The sequence below is a fragment of the Pelodiscus sinensis genome, chromosome 6 (assembly GCF_049634645.1).
Source record: "Pelodiscus sinensis isolate JC-2024 chromosome 6, ASM4963464v1, whole genome shotgun sequence".
In the NCBI taxonomy this organism is placed as follows: domain Eukaryota; kingdom Metazoa; phylum Chordata; order Testudines; family Trionychidae; genus Pelodiscus; species Pelodiscus sinensis.
This window is the reverse complement of record NC_134716.1, coordinates 120334170-120348876: the sequence shown is the minus strand read 5'-3', so window position 1 is coordinate 120348876 and position 14707 is coordinate 120334170.

Below are 14707 nucleotides of genomic sequence, written 5' to 3'. Positions count from 1 at the left end.
ACAAGGGAGATACTAGAATGTTCCCTTTTCCCCACCCTTGTCTTTTAGATTGTAAGCACTTTGAAGCTGAGAGAATGTTTTACTCTGCAGTTGCATAACCAACATATCACAAGCACAGTTCCAGTCTTGGCTGGCTTCACTATCATGGTGAAAATAATAACTTGTAACAAATGCCTAGGTGTATCGTAAGCTAGACTAGGTAGGAGGTTGGAGAATAGTAGGACATTTCAGAAATTTAGGTCTCCATCAAACAACCTTTTTCCTAACCTTGTTTTGTATATGGTGGGGGAGGGGGAAGGGGAGAAGGAAATGCAATACAATCATAGCTGATCATGAAAGTTTCTGGGCATTTTCAACTCACAGTTGAGATCAATGGGATATGAGGGTGTTCAACACCTCTGAGATCAAGCCCTTTTTGTCTACTAACAGAGGAACCTATGACTTCACACTTGGTGGCAGTATTAGGCAGAAAATCTGGGGAGAGTCAACAACAGGTATCCAGTTGGGGAGCTGAGTCCCTGCTTTCGGAGATGACTCAGCTTAAATTTGTGCAGCCTCCCTGTGTGTGATAATCAAAGCTTTGTCCAACTCCACAGAACTAGTGTAAAGGGTCATTAAAGTGACGAGAGATTGAAGTGATTGAGCCAGCACCTCTTGCTGTAATTCATTCTTCCTTCATCCAGCTTTCCTACCCAGCTCCTCAGGACATATAAACAAACAAATGTGGGCCAAGTTGACAGAGCTGTGGCTGTGCTGTCTAGCAGGGCTGGCGATCCCACTCCCTTGTTTTTATCTGTGTTTGCCATGTTTATATTACATAGCACAGAGGCATCAGTGCATTGCAGAGAGCCAGGTTATTGTAAAAAAGATTGTAGATAGCCAGCTGTCTCAGGATAGATAGATAGATAGATAGATTAGATAGATCCTCCTGTTCACTAGCCCAGTGTGAGGTTTCCACTCAGACAAGCCACCTGGAATAGGCTTTATTCTGTAAAAAACAGAGAACAGGATTCCAGTTCAGCAGCATATGTGCTCCCAGCTTAATCTGTGCTGAGACCCTGCTAGGAAATCAGAGGGTACATTGTACAACACAACCCCCCTTACAAAGGTGTTCTGATTCCCACAGCAGCTAAGCCCCACAACAACCAAGCCCAAGTTCTCCCTTTGTGTCACTTAAACTCCTCTCAGAGTGCCCTATAAGCCCTTTTGGGTCCTACCTGTAAAGTTCAGCAGCTTCCTCTCTGCTCTGCTCCCAGCTCATTCCCTGCTGAGATCCTGCTGGGGGCAGAGGGTACCTCCTGGCAGGAACCAGGAAGTTCTCCCAACATGCCACAGTTTGTCATGTACAACTTGTAGTTCCCAAGGCTGCTGCTGAAGCACACTAGACTTTGGGCTACACATAGATAGATAGATAGATAGATAGATAGATAGATAGATAGATAGATACCCCCCCAGTGTAAACATTTTACTGTTTACTCAGTACACCCTTGTACCCAATATATCCAAACCATTGCCTAAATCCTTCCAAAATGCATCCAAACAAGGCCAAAATCTGCCCTCCTCCCCCACCATCTATTAAAAACCACTCAAGGAAAGTAAATTAATACAATGTTAAAAGAGAGCCCTCTCCAAAGCAGCATTCTCTTCCTGACAAGGGGGTGGTGTGAAGGATCTTATGAAATCCATTGGGGACTTTCCTGATTCTGCACAGGAAGTGTTCAGACAGTAGAGTGATGAGTGGCAGGATATGAACCTAAGACAGACAGACTGATTGGAGCTGAAGTACATTGGCAGGATAGCCAGCGCACTGTGTTAGAGAAGCAGGAGGACTCAATAGTTAGGACCTACAACTTAGGAGAGCTGGGCTCAAGTCCCTGCTCTATCATAGTCTCTCTCTAAGCTTCAATTCCCGGACTGTGAAGGTTCAAGACAGATCTCATTACTGGCTGCTATTCACCTGCACTCTGGGGAATCTCTGACAATCTTTTGACCTTGTGGGTGCCCAGTCCCAGCAGTGGCATTTTCAAAGTCTTTTAAATTCCTTTGTTTCCACAAAGTGGGGAAGGGGTTCTAGAAACAAGGGGTTTTTTTTTACACACGCTCTTCATAATGAGAATGGTTGGTGGGACAGCAAGCCCCTTCCCACTCCAGTCCACTAATATCCCACAGAAGACCACAAAATACAACACCCAAGAGTTCCTCCAGGCCACCTCTTCTATGCCCCTTCTTACCACCAGCTGCCCCACCACAATCATACAGTTTAACTCAAGTTCAGTGCTACAGTATCCACTTGAGGTCCTCCCACCACTACTGAAATAAAACAAAGAGAAGCCTGTGTTCTTATGGTCCTTTCCATCTTGAAAACTGAAGGGATCAGAAGTTGGACCCTTCTTTCTCTAGGTAAGGGGTCCTTTGCTACCCATTGCAGTCTCTCCCCTCTGAGCTCAAATTGGGGCGACTCATCAGTCAAGGGTTTATCAACTAACTATTGATATTGGCAAATTGGTCACCTTCCTTGCTCAGTGTTTGATCATCTTTCCTTTTGCTTCCAAAAACCTATGTGTGCCACACCATCAGTAGGCCTATGTATGGGGCTGTGATCCTGCTGGCAGGTCCATTCACCAAGGTCTTCCATCTCTCTGACTCCTGCTAACTTTTCAGGTTGTTGTAGCATGGGAGTCTCCACAGGATGATCAGCCCCGTCCAGGTGGTCCGTATCCCCACAATGTCATGCTCTCCTGAAGATTCCCCACTCCCAGCCCAAAATCACTGGATAAACTAAGCAATGGTTCAGTGCCACCAAACAGAGTAGAAAACAGGGGGATTTGTGTGATCTGCTGGAGGAGAAGGAGATAAGCCCCATTTCTTAGGGGGAGTAAGTGAGATCTTAATACTGCTTGCGTCCTGATTTGTATTTTGCTTTCTGTTTGTTTTCAGTTTGTGGAGGTTGGCAGGGGGCAGTGTGCTTTAAGAGAAGCAGAGCCTTTGATCACAGTACAGCCCTGATGAGGGGCAGGACTTCTCTGATTTAAGGGGACTACAAAAGCAGCCAAGCGGCAGGCCACTGGTGCAAGAGTCAGCAAAGCGACCTGAAAACGGGGATTAAAGCAGGAGTTTGGGTGAGTCGCAGAGGTAGTGACTCAAGAAATGGAAGAGACAATGCAGATGACCAGACGGCAGCTGTGGAATGTTTGCTATGCGGGACCAGGTATCTAAAAAATTCTTGGTATGAAATGTCACCTGATACAGCTGAGAAATGTCACCTGAGAAGATCCAGGGTTTGGAAATGCAAGTTGAAATTAAGGTTGAGTTTCAAATGGGCTTTTTAACTTTTCCGTTAAAAGCATTTCCAGAAAATCATGCCAGTCTAGACGTAGCCCTGGAGAAGAACTAGAGGAGACTTAAGTAAAGCATTCAGAATGATGTAAGATTGATTGTTCTCCCCACTTCTCTCTCTCTTCAACAACTGTAACAGAAAAATAACATGCCACTGGATGAAATCAGTGACTGGTTGATGTACAACGATAATAGGAACATACTTCTTTAGATAGAGCATAGCTAACCTGTGTGGAATTTCCTGCTAAAGGATGCCATCCAGTCAAATACTGTGTTTGGATTTTTCAAGAAGTGTTTGTAATTGTATTACTTTTGGCATCACTTGCACATTAAAATGAGGTTGAGATAATTAAAATGTCAGCTTCAGGATGGTACCTAATGAACTGTGGATTCCAAGAAGGAATTTTCTCCAGCACTAAACAAGAGGATATGTCAAATTCTCTTCTCAATTCACCAGTGCAACTCCAATGAGGTAACTGAGAGGAGGACTTGGCTCATGATGGTTCTTTATCCTAACCACTAAAGGCATTGTCTGCTGCCAGAGGCACCACTCTGGACTTGATGGGCCATCAGTATAATCTGCAGTGGCAAATCCTATGTTCATAACTTTCTTGAATCAGATAAATGCATTTCTTTACTTCAGTGAGGAGACTTATAACCGCAGCTTTTCATGAATACTGAGAAGCTTGTTATCCGCCTCGAACCCTTTAATCGATGTGACTACTGTGATATTAAAGAATGCCTTAATAGAAAATAACCTTAGAGAAATATGAATATGAATTCCTGGATTGTGATAAGTCTATTTAAAAAGGACATTGCAATAATGCTACAATGTTACTAAATTATCTATGCTTTCCCTCCAGACTGCAGCTAAAATTATCCTTCTACCTTTTTATGGGGTAGGGCCTTAGAAATAGATGGAGTGTGCCATGTTCAAAGTTAATTAGCAATTATTTAAGAAATTGAGGGCCAATTTTTATCATTGAAGTAAATGTTAAAATCCCCACTGACTTCACTGGAAGCAACATCAGATTGTAGAAATTATCATACCAGAAGATACTGGAGGGTCTTCTATTTCAGTGTCTTGTTTTTGGGTATGGCCAATAGCAGATGTTACACATGAAAGTAAAATAACCCCATAGTGGATGTTAATTATGGACAAAATGTTGCTAGGAACAGGATCTTATAAATTCTTATATCAGTTAGTGATTAACCTATGCTTCATTATTAATGGTTGACATATAAATACAAACATTAGCCAATCAAATGAAACCACAGATTTTTTTCATTATACTTGTAAATGTCTACCTCTTGGCCTCAGTGTTTTCCTGTGGCAATGAGTTCCATTAGTTAATTGCATGTTGGATATAAGCATATTCCTTTTTATTAGTTTGAAATATGTTGCCTTTCAGCTTACTAAAAGGTTTTTTTCTATTATGTCAGCTCTTATTATAGTCCATTATAAACTAAGCAGACCCAGTATTTCCAGTCTCCCTTCATACAAAAGTCTTTCCATGTAGAGATTTTCAGGCCAGAAGGAACCATTAGATCATCTTCTAGTCTGACCTCCTGGAAAACAGAAGCCATAAAAGAGGCATTTCTTTCCATGCCTCTAATAATTTTCGTTTCATGTCTCTGATTCCCTGTCTATTGTCCAGAAATCAAGTTTGTTTTTTTTAATAGCATAACCAGAACTGAAAACAGTATTCCAGAGAATGATTCACTACTATAAATACAATATTTCAGCGTTCTTATTCAATCCCATTCTTAAAGTATCCTAATATTGTATTCACTTTTTTTAACCATTGCTACGTACTGCACAAATGTTTTTATGGATCTGTCTACACTGATCCCAAATCTTTTTTTTTCCGGTGTAGTTACAGTTCATTTAGAATCAAGCAATATCTGAGGAGTTTAAATTACTTCTTTCAATGTCCATTTCCATGTATTTATCAATGCTGGTGTTTTTCTGCCAGCATTGTTTAATGTTGTTACGTCTATAAGTTCCTTACAAACTTGCCTAGTCTTGACTAACTTAATTTTGTGACACATGCAAATGTTGCCACCTTTCTCCTCCTTTTATTATACTCCTTATAGAATTCATGTTTTAGAACATTTACATTATTTATACCATCTGCATCACACCTCTAGAATTTTCCTGGGATATTTACATTCCTGTTTTAGTACATCTGTGCATAGTTTTATGACTGATCATCTCCAGAGCTTGTGAGCCTTATCATTCTCTCATGTATACTGTTGTAAATCCATTGACTTCAGCAGAATTATTCCAGTTTCACAATGGTGAATGTGAAATAAGGATCATGCCCATCTTATCTCTGTGTATCTTGTAGAGAGTTTGTGCATCTGTCTGGGATTCTCTCTGTCAGTCTATTTGTCTGCAAGTCCATTTGTTCAGGAATGCCTCCTAAACAGTGAGAGCTAGGGCCACCAAATTTGGTATGCATCTTTCTCCTACCCTAACTTAAAGTAAGGCCAGAGTTTGGTTGTTCCAGGAAAACAGGAGGTGCCTGGAATGGAAATGTTTTCCAGAACAGGAAAGGGAGAGAGGAGGAACACAATACTGTAGAGTGACCACTGGAGGCAGGTGCACCAGCAGGATACTGGCCAGATGTAGACCAGGTAAGTGACCCCAATGCCCCAAAGGCTGTTGGGTGGAGGGAGTCCTCCACACCTTAGGCCGCCCTGCCCACTGGCTCCACCATCCTGGACCCTCTGGAACCACTCTGAGGGATGGGAAGTACACCCCCACCCTCTGCCCCCAAGCCTTACCCCCACACAGATAAGCTGGAGAGTGGGAGACAGCTGCATGCTGGGGCTGGTCCACAAGCCCTCCCCACTGGGCCAGCTGCGATGTTGAGGGGCTGCTGGAGGCCTGGACCAACCCATAGAACCCCTCCAGACAAGCTGGAGGCCTGGTTGGCCCTGAGTCCTGGTGCTGGGAGGAGTTGCCAGCCAGGGTGTACAGATCCAGCCCCTAGGAGGAGCTGCCCACTGGGGAGCACCCCACCCCCTGGAAGACCCACCACAGGAGCACTAGTACCCAGTTGCTATAGGAGGCCTTGGTAAGCTCCCCCAGGCTCATGGCCCCCTGCTCTGAGTCCTGAACCTCCCACCCCCTACCCTGACTCCTGCACACCCACCCCCTGTCCTGAGCCCCCTCCCGCCTCCCATACCCTGTGGCCTGAAGCACCTTCCCCTGCCCGCACTCCACCACCCTCCACCTCTTGCCCTGAGCCCCTCCCAAGCTTCCTAATGGGTAGCTGGTTTAAAACTAATAAAAGAAAGTTCTTCTTCACACAGAGTGTAGTCAACCTGTGGAACTCCTTGCCAGAGGAGGCTGTGAAGGCTAGGACTATAACAGAGTTTAAAGAGAAGCTGGATAAATTCATGGAGGTTAGGTCCATAAAAGGCTATTAGCCAGGGGATAAAATGGTGTCCTTGGCCTCTGTTTGTCAGAGGCTGGAGAGGGATGGCAGGAGACAAATCGCTTGATCATTGTCTTTGGTCCACCCTCTCTGGGGCACCTGGTGCTGGCCACTGTCGGTAGACAGGATACTGGGCTAGATGGACCTTTGGTCTGACCCAGTACGGCCGTTCTTATGTTCTTATGTTCTTATGTTCCTAGTCCCCTGACTGACTCCTGCACCTCCACTCCCTGCCCTGAGCCCTCCCCCAGCTTTCAGCCCCCTGCCCTGTACAATCATTTAAATAGGGCATATACACTTTCCTTTTTATTTAGAACTAAATCATTCCTACAGGCAAGGGCTTGAGCTATGCCGGGTACATCTGCTCATAATCATCGGACTGTTCAGAAGCTGCAATGGAAATGCAATATCACCTTCAGTCTACAGCTAAACATTTCTGCTCTGCCGCAAACAGAAGAGAAACTTTGGGCTTTTCATTTTGTTCTACTCTGTGTCTGGATTTTTACTTGGTGCCAAAATGTTATGGTTTTGAGACCATTTCATGACAGCATCCATGTCCTCATGTCATTCTATTTTCCATCAAGCAGACACGTCTAATAGTAACTCCAGAAGCTCCTACATATGCATCCTATCCACCCTATCAACTTGGATTGGCTGAACTCCTGGCCTGAGAAAAAGAATTATTAGCATTTCTGAAGCATTAGGCTATGTCTACACTGGCAATTGAATGATAACATTTTGTTGTTCTCAGGTGCTAACCCCCACCCCTGAAAGACAAATGTTTTTCCACAAAAAATGCCAGTGGAAGCAGTACTTTGTCAGCAGAGGTGCTCTCTTGTCAATAAAGCAAACATTGCTTATTAGGGATGGCAGTATTTTGTCCACAAAACAGCTGACAAACAATGGAGATGCTGCCTGACTTTTGGCAACATGGCTGTGTCAACACAGGTAACTCTCTAATCCTTTTTTGTCCTAAGACTACAGGGGATTTAATGGGCAGCTTCACTATGAATGATCTCTTAGCACATATTCTAACTACTTTATGCTAAACTCTTTGTTTGATCTTGTGTTTTCTTGTGACAGGGTCAGGCCAGTTCTACACTACATAGCTATGTTGGTATAACCACATCGCTTAAGGGTGTGAACATTCCACAACCCTAAGCAACAAGGTTTATACCAGCCTAACCTTCACCGTACACAGCAGGATGAGATCTTCTCTCATCAGCATGGCGATCTCCTCTCAGGGAGCTGGGTTAACTCTGTGCACACAAGAAAGCTGACCCGATGGCACAAGAGCATCTTCACTTAAGCACTGCAGTGATGCAGCTACACCACTGGAGCATTTTAACTGTAGACCAGTGTTCCCTGTAATCGGTGTGTTTGTGCAGTGACTCAGGAGAGATGCCAATGTCGCCCGGCTGATGAGCAGAGTGCTCATAGCTAGTATCTTTTGTTCCTATGGGTGGTGCACATCCATACGTTCCTCAGTGCACATATGCAAATTTATTCCACGCATGAATGGACAAAAAATCTGCACATGGATGGAAAAGATTAGGGGGAACACTGGTGTATGCCCTTAATTTGAGGACCAGCCTGGTATACTCGAGAACTTGTCTCTCTCACCAAAAGAAGTTGGTGCATTAAAAGATATTACCTCACCTGTTTTGTCACTCTTAATACCCTGGGACTGACACGGCTCCACTAATCCTGCATGCTTATATGGTCAGTGAAAGGTTGAATGGCAGCAAGAAAAACACTAGAAAGAATAGTTTGGCAGATTAAGGGGAGTTAGAGCACTGAACTGGAGCCAAGAGCTCTAACTTCATCTCCCAGCTCTTCCAGTCTTCCTGTGTGACACTAGGCAAATCACAATATTTCTCCTTGTCTATTAATATGGACAGTACTTTCTTTCTCCCACCTTTTGGCTGTCTTGGATTTAGATTACCTATTCTTTGGAGCATGGACTGCTCTCACAAACATCTCACACAATGGAACCTTGATTTCTCTTGGGGCCAGTAGACTCTATTGTAATACAAATAAATATTAACCTTCTTATAATCGCCTCCTGCTAGCAGGATTTCCAGCTAGAGCCCTGATCTTTCATGCCTTCAAATCCCATTCACACTGACTCAGAAACCTCTAACTTACTCCATCATTCACCGGGGGAAATAAAAAAACAAATTGAAAGAGCCAGACGAATACCCAGAAACCATCTACTTCAAAATAGGCCAAAGAAAATCAACAATAGAACATCACTTGTCATCACCTATAGCCCCCAACTTAAACCCCTCCATTATCAATTACCTACAACCTATACTGGAACAGGATACTACACTCCAAGAGGCTCTGGGGCACAGACCCATAGTCTCTTATAGACAATCACCTAACCTCAGGAAGGGTGTGTCTAAACTCCACCCATCTGCTGACAGAGGGATGTAGATTAGGCACATCGCTATTGCAAATGAAGTGGGGATTTAAATATCCCACAGTTCATTTGAATAGAAAAGGCTGTCGCTTTTTGCCGACGCAGCACTTTGCCTGCAAAAAGCGGCAGTCTAGATGGGGATTGGTCGACAAGGAAAGCCTTTTCCGACCGATTCTGTAAACCTTGTTGCACGAAGCATAAGGGATTGGTCGGCAAAGGCTTTCCTTGTTGACCGATCCCCATCTAGACTGCCGCTCTTTGCTGGCAAAGTGCCGCATTGGCAAAAAGCAGCAGCCATTTCTATTCAAATGAAGAGCGGGATATTTAAATCCCTGCTTCATTTGAAATAGCAATGTGCCTAATCTACATCCCTCTGTCGGCAGAGGAGTGTAGTTTAGACACACCCGAAGATTCTTACCAACAACCACAGGACATACCACATTAATGCCAACACTGGAACTTTCCCTTGCAACAAACCCCGTTGCCAACTTTGTCCACGTATTTACTCTGGTGACACCACACTGAACCTAACCATGTCAGTTATATGATCAAGAATACATATTCCTGTTCATCCAGAAATATAATTTATGACATCATGTGCCAACAGTGTCCTTCTGCTATGTATATTGGACAGACTTCTCAGACGCTTTGCCAAAGAATTAATGCCCACAAATCAGACATCAGACATCTTCACAAGGAAAAACCAGTTGCTTTTCATTTCAGCCTACCTGGACATAGTCTTAACAATCTTACTACATGCATCTTACTTCAAAGAGACTTTAACACCAGATTACAGAAGGAAACTTCAGAACTTTCTTTCATGCTTAAATTTGATACTTTACGAATGAGCCTAAACAAAGATGCTAATTACCTTAACCATTACAAAGATGGTAGAAATCATGTGCCAAAAGTGTCCATCTGCTATGTACATTGGACAAATGTCTCAGACACTTCGCCAAAGGATCAATGCCCATTATAAAGATAGCTTTCCACTTATCACCCCTGATTAGCCATCATTGACTCAAATAGCTATTCCCTTCTTCCCTCCCCTTTACCCCACCTTCTGTACTAAATCTGATTTGTTAGTTTAATAAAGTGTTCACTTTTTTCATTGTATTCCTTTGGTATATATGGTCATGCCAATTCTCTTCCAGAATATGATCTGAGGAAGTGGGTCTGGCCCACGAAAGCTCATCACCTATTACACCATCTTGTTAGTCTTTAAAGTGCTACATAGTTTTTCCTTTTGTTTTAGCAAGATCAGGCTAACACAGCTACCTCTCTATTCCTATCCATCATTTGTGTCACCTCTGAATAGGGAGCCCTCTCTTTGTTGACAAATTAAGGGGAAGACAAAAGTTAAAGGTTATTTGAAGCAATTAAAAAAATCTCTGGGAGGAGAGCAATGGAATTTAAAGCAGCCTTCAGAACAGGAGAAATTGTGTCTGGGTTTGGAGGCTCAGGGCCACTGGTCCTAACAATTAGTTGCAGCTTCCGAGTTCTTCAGATCTTCCTTGCTAACCAAAATGACTGCCCCACAGGGTGAGAATGTAGGAAGGAAATTAAATCCATCCTTCACCATTAAGATGGGGTATATAACTAGATTAATTGCCATTTACCAGCAGGGCTCTGCAATGGAGATGTTCTCAGAAAGACTGCCCATCTTATACCTTCCAGTAGCTCTGTTGTTATGGGAAAGCTGCTTCTAAAGCCGGGAAATGGGCAAGCTGAAGGCAATAGAGAATTTAAACTGTGTCAGCATTTGAGTTTGATTTCCAAATGCTATGGAACAAGTTTTCAAATTGCAAAGGAGCCCTACATGCTGGTTTGTTTCAAATTGCATCTTTTTTTAAGATCCCTACTATATGCATGGTAACAATTTTCAGGACAGAAAATGAGTATGAACTATTCTAAATGTTGACAGGGAGTGTAATTTCCTTCCCCTCTTCATCAAGTCTGCTGGTATCAGCAACATCACATCACCTTGTTTATAATTTATCTTTACTATGTATATTAAAGTAACATAAAGTGCTAGAGTGAAACCCATAAAAGCCAGGAAATTCATAGTGGCTGTAATTCCTTCTTTGACTCAACCACGTGTGAGCTGGTATTGCTCAGGGATGTGAAGATTGGTCAGAGAAGCTGTAAATGGTGAGTAATTTTGCCTACCCTATGGGTTTCAGTAGTAAAGGAAAGATGGTTTAAGACAGAGTTGAAGGCTAATGCTGGAAAATATACCACTGCAGACTGTGATGCTGTCAGCTCTCACAAACTAAATTGATTGGCTTTAGCCAGTGCTTATATAGGAGACTGGAAATAAAAATCCCAGGTGTTAGGTAAAGTGGTAGCAGAAGATATCATATAAGTGGTCCAGTTCTGCCAAGTCAGCACTGAACCAGTTCCCAAGAAAGGAATAAGTGCTTCTCCAGCTGAATTGGAGGGTAGGGATAGGGTCCAGAGTGACCTAGACAAATTGGAAGATTGGGTGAAAAGAAATCTGATGAGGTTCAACAAAGACAGGTGCAGAATCCTGCACTTGGGACCGAAGAATCTCAAGCACTGTTACAGGCTGAGGTCCGACTGGTTAAATAGCAGTTCAGCAGAAAAGGACATTGGGATAACAGTGGCTGAGAAGCTGGATATGAGTCAACAGTGTGCCCTGGTAGCCAAGAAGGCTAATGGCATATTAGGGTGCATTAGGAGAAGCATTCCCAACAGATCCAGAGAAGTTATTATTCCCCTTTCTTCGGCATTGGTGAGGCCACATCTGGAATATTGCATCGAGTTATGGGCACCCAATTTTGGAAAGGATGGGGACGCACTGGAGAAGGTCCAGCAGAGGGCAAGGAAATGATTAGGCATCTGGAGCACATGACCTATGAGGAAAGGCTGAGGGATTTGGGCTTATTTAGTCTGCAGAAGAGACGAGTGAGGGGGGATTTGAGAGCAACTTCCTGAAGGGAGGTTCCAAAGAGGATGGAGAGAGGCTGTTCTCAGTAGCGACGGATGGCAGAACAAGGAGCACTGGTCTCAAGTTACAGTGGGAGAGGTCTAGGTTGGACATTGGGAAAAGCTATTTTACCAGGAGGGTGGTGAAGTACTGGAATGGGTTCCCTAGGGAGTTGGTGGATTCTCCATCCATAGAGCTTTTAAAGTCCTAGCTTGACAAAGGGATGATTTAGCTGAGTTGGTCCTGCTTTGGGCAGGGAGCTGGACTTGATGACCACCTGAGATCTCTTCCAGCCCTAGGGTTCTATGATTCTGTGATCAGGTTTTGGATTAAACAAACATTTTCCATGCCTCCTTTTCCCTTTCCACCCATTATCAGAATGGTGTTATTGAGATTATAGTCTTTCGCTTTGTGCATGCACTACACCTTGCACAACAAGGACTTGATCTCAGTCAGGCCTCTAATACTACTACTACTACTAATCATGCATGCTGGGAATACCAGCTTCTTTCACAGAGGCTATGGAACAGTTAGCACAGCGACTTCTGGTTCCCATTGAGACGAGCTGCATTGACTCCACTATCCCGAAGGTGAAATTATCTCTAGTCCATTAGCTCTTCAGGCTATACTAGGAATTATTAGGAAAGGGATAGAAAATAAGACACAGAATATCTTACTGCCCCTGCATAAAACTATGGTATGCCCACATCTTGAATACTGTGTACAGATGTGGTCTCCTCACCTCAAAAAAGATATTTTGGCCTTGGAAAGGGTTCAGAAAAGGGCAACTAAAATGATTAGGGGTTTGGAACGGGTCCCATATGAGGAGAGGTTAAAGCGACTGGGACTTTTCAGTTTAGAAAAGAGGAGACTGAGGGGGGGATATGATAGAGGTATATAAAATCATGAGTGGTGTGGAGAGGGCCGATAAAGAAAAGTTATTTATTAGTTCCCTAAATAGAAGAACTAGAGGACACCAAATGAAATTAATGGGTAGCATGTTTAAAACTAATAAAAGAAAGTTCTTCTTCACACAGCGTGTAGTCAACCTGTGGAACTCCTTGCCAGAGGAGGCTGCGAAGGCTAGGACTATAATAGAGTTTAAAGAGAAGCTAGATAATTTCATGGAGGTTAGGTCCATAAAAGGCTATTAGCCAGGGGATAAAATGGTGTCCTTGGCCTCTGTTTGTCAGAGGCTGGAGAGAGATGGCAGGAGACAAATCGCTTGATCATTGTCTTCGGTCCACCCTCTCTGGGGCACCTGGTGCTGGCCACTGTCGGTAGACAGGATACTGGGCTAGAAGGACCTTTGGTCTGACCCAGTACGGCCGTTCTTATGTTCTTATGTTATGTATACTAAGAAAGAAATACCTCCTCTGGTTATAACTAGCTTCAAAAGTCCTAAAGTTCAAAACAATACCAAGGAAGATAAAGGATCTTTTGGACACCCACCTTCTACAGTACATACAAATGAAAACTTGCAGAGGGGAGGGAGTCTGAACAATTGAGCAAATGTTTGCTGGAACTAAAATCTGTTCAGAAAAAGCAACAGGAAATCGGGCACAGTAGGTAGCTCAACACATCTGAGAAGATGCTCTATAAATTCTCCTGTACCTTGGAGACTCTGGGCTAAGTCAGCCCTGGGGTAAGAATTTGCAATGCAGTTGTTTATAGTGCCGTGGTATCTACTTATGCCAGTGGCTAAGCATGTCCCTAGATTTTTAAGGCATGGTTTAGAGCTACATAAGCTTCAGAATTAGTAACACATTTTCAGATCACCAGGACTCCAACATCAGAACAAGTCTGGTTGCCCCAGGAGGTGAGAATGTAGGAAGTAAATTAGAGCAATCTTTTGCCATTATGCTGGTGTGTACATCTAGCTTAATTGTTAGCACCAGCAGGACACTACTGGGAGGATGCGCTCAGCAGGGCTGTAGTCTTAACCTGTGACTGTCTCCGTAGGCAAGAAGCCACCGGGAAGGGGGTAACAATCACACAGAGGGGGAAAGAATCCCAGACATCGTTTAAATGAATGCTAATTAAAATAAGGACTAGGTCGAGGCTAATTAGCATAATATAAGTCAGGGAACTGGGAACACTAAGCTAGGATCTGTGCTTGGGTAGCTCAGTATGTTTACAACAAACAAAATCTTCTCAGCTACAGTTACCGTCGTCATGGCAACAGGATAGAGGTTACATCTATCAACAAAGAGAGCAAAACAAGAATACGGCTGATGTTTAATAAAGATGAGCTACATTAATTCTATGCTCAGGCTGCAGAGGATTCAAACGAAGAGTCTGTACTTCCCATGTAGGTGACATTCTCTCTGGAGCACTAGAAATTCTAATATTATCGTATAAACTTGTGACCCCAGTGCCGTCATTTCTTTAATTGGTGGGCAAAAGGACTGGAACACATTCGCCTCTTCTTTTAACATTATTCAATTGTTCACTTATTTATCGTGACACTTCAGTGTGTAAGGTATCGTAGCTCGGGAGGAAGGGCGGGGTAAACTGAGGGTACAGTGGTATCAGAAGCGGAGCCAGAAA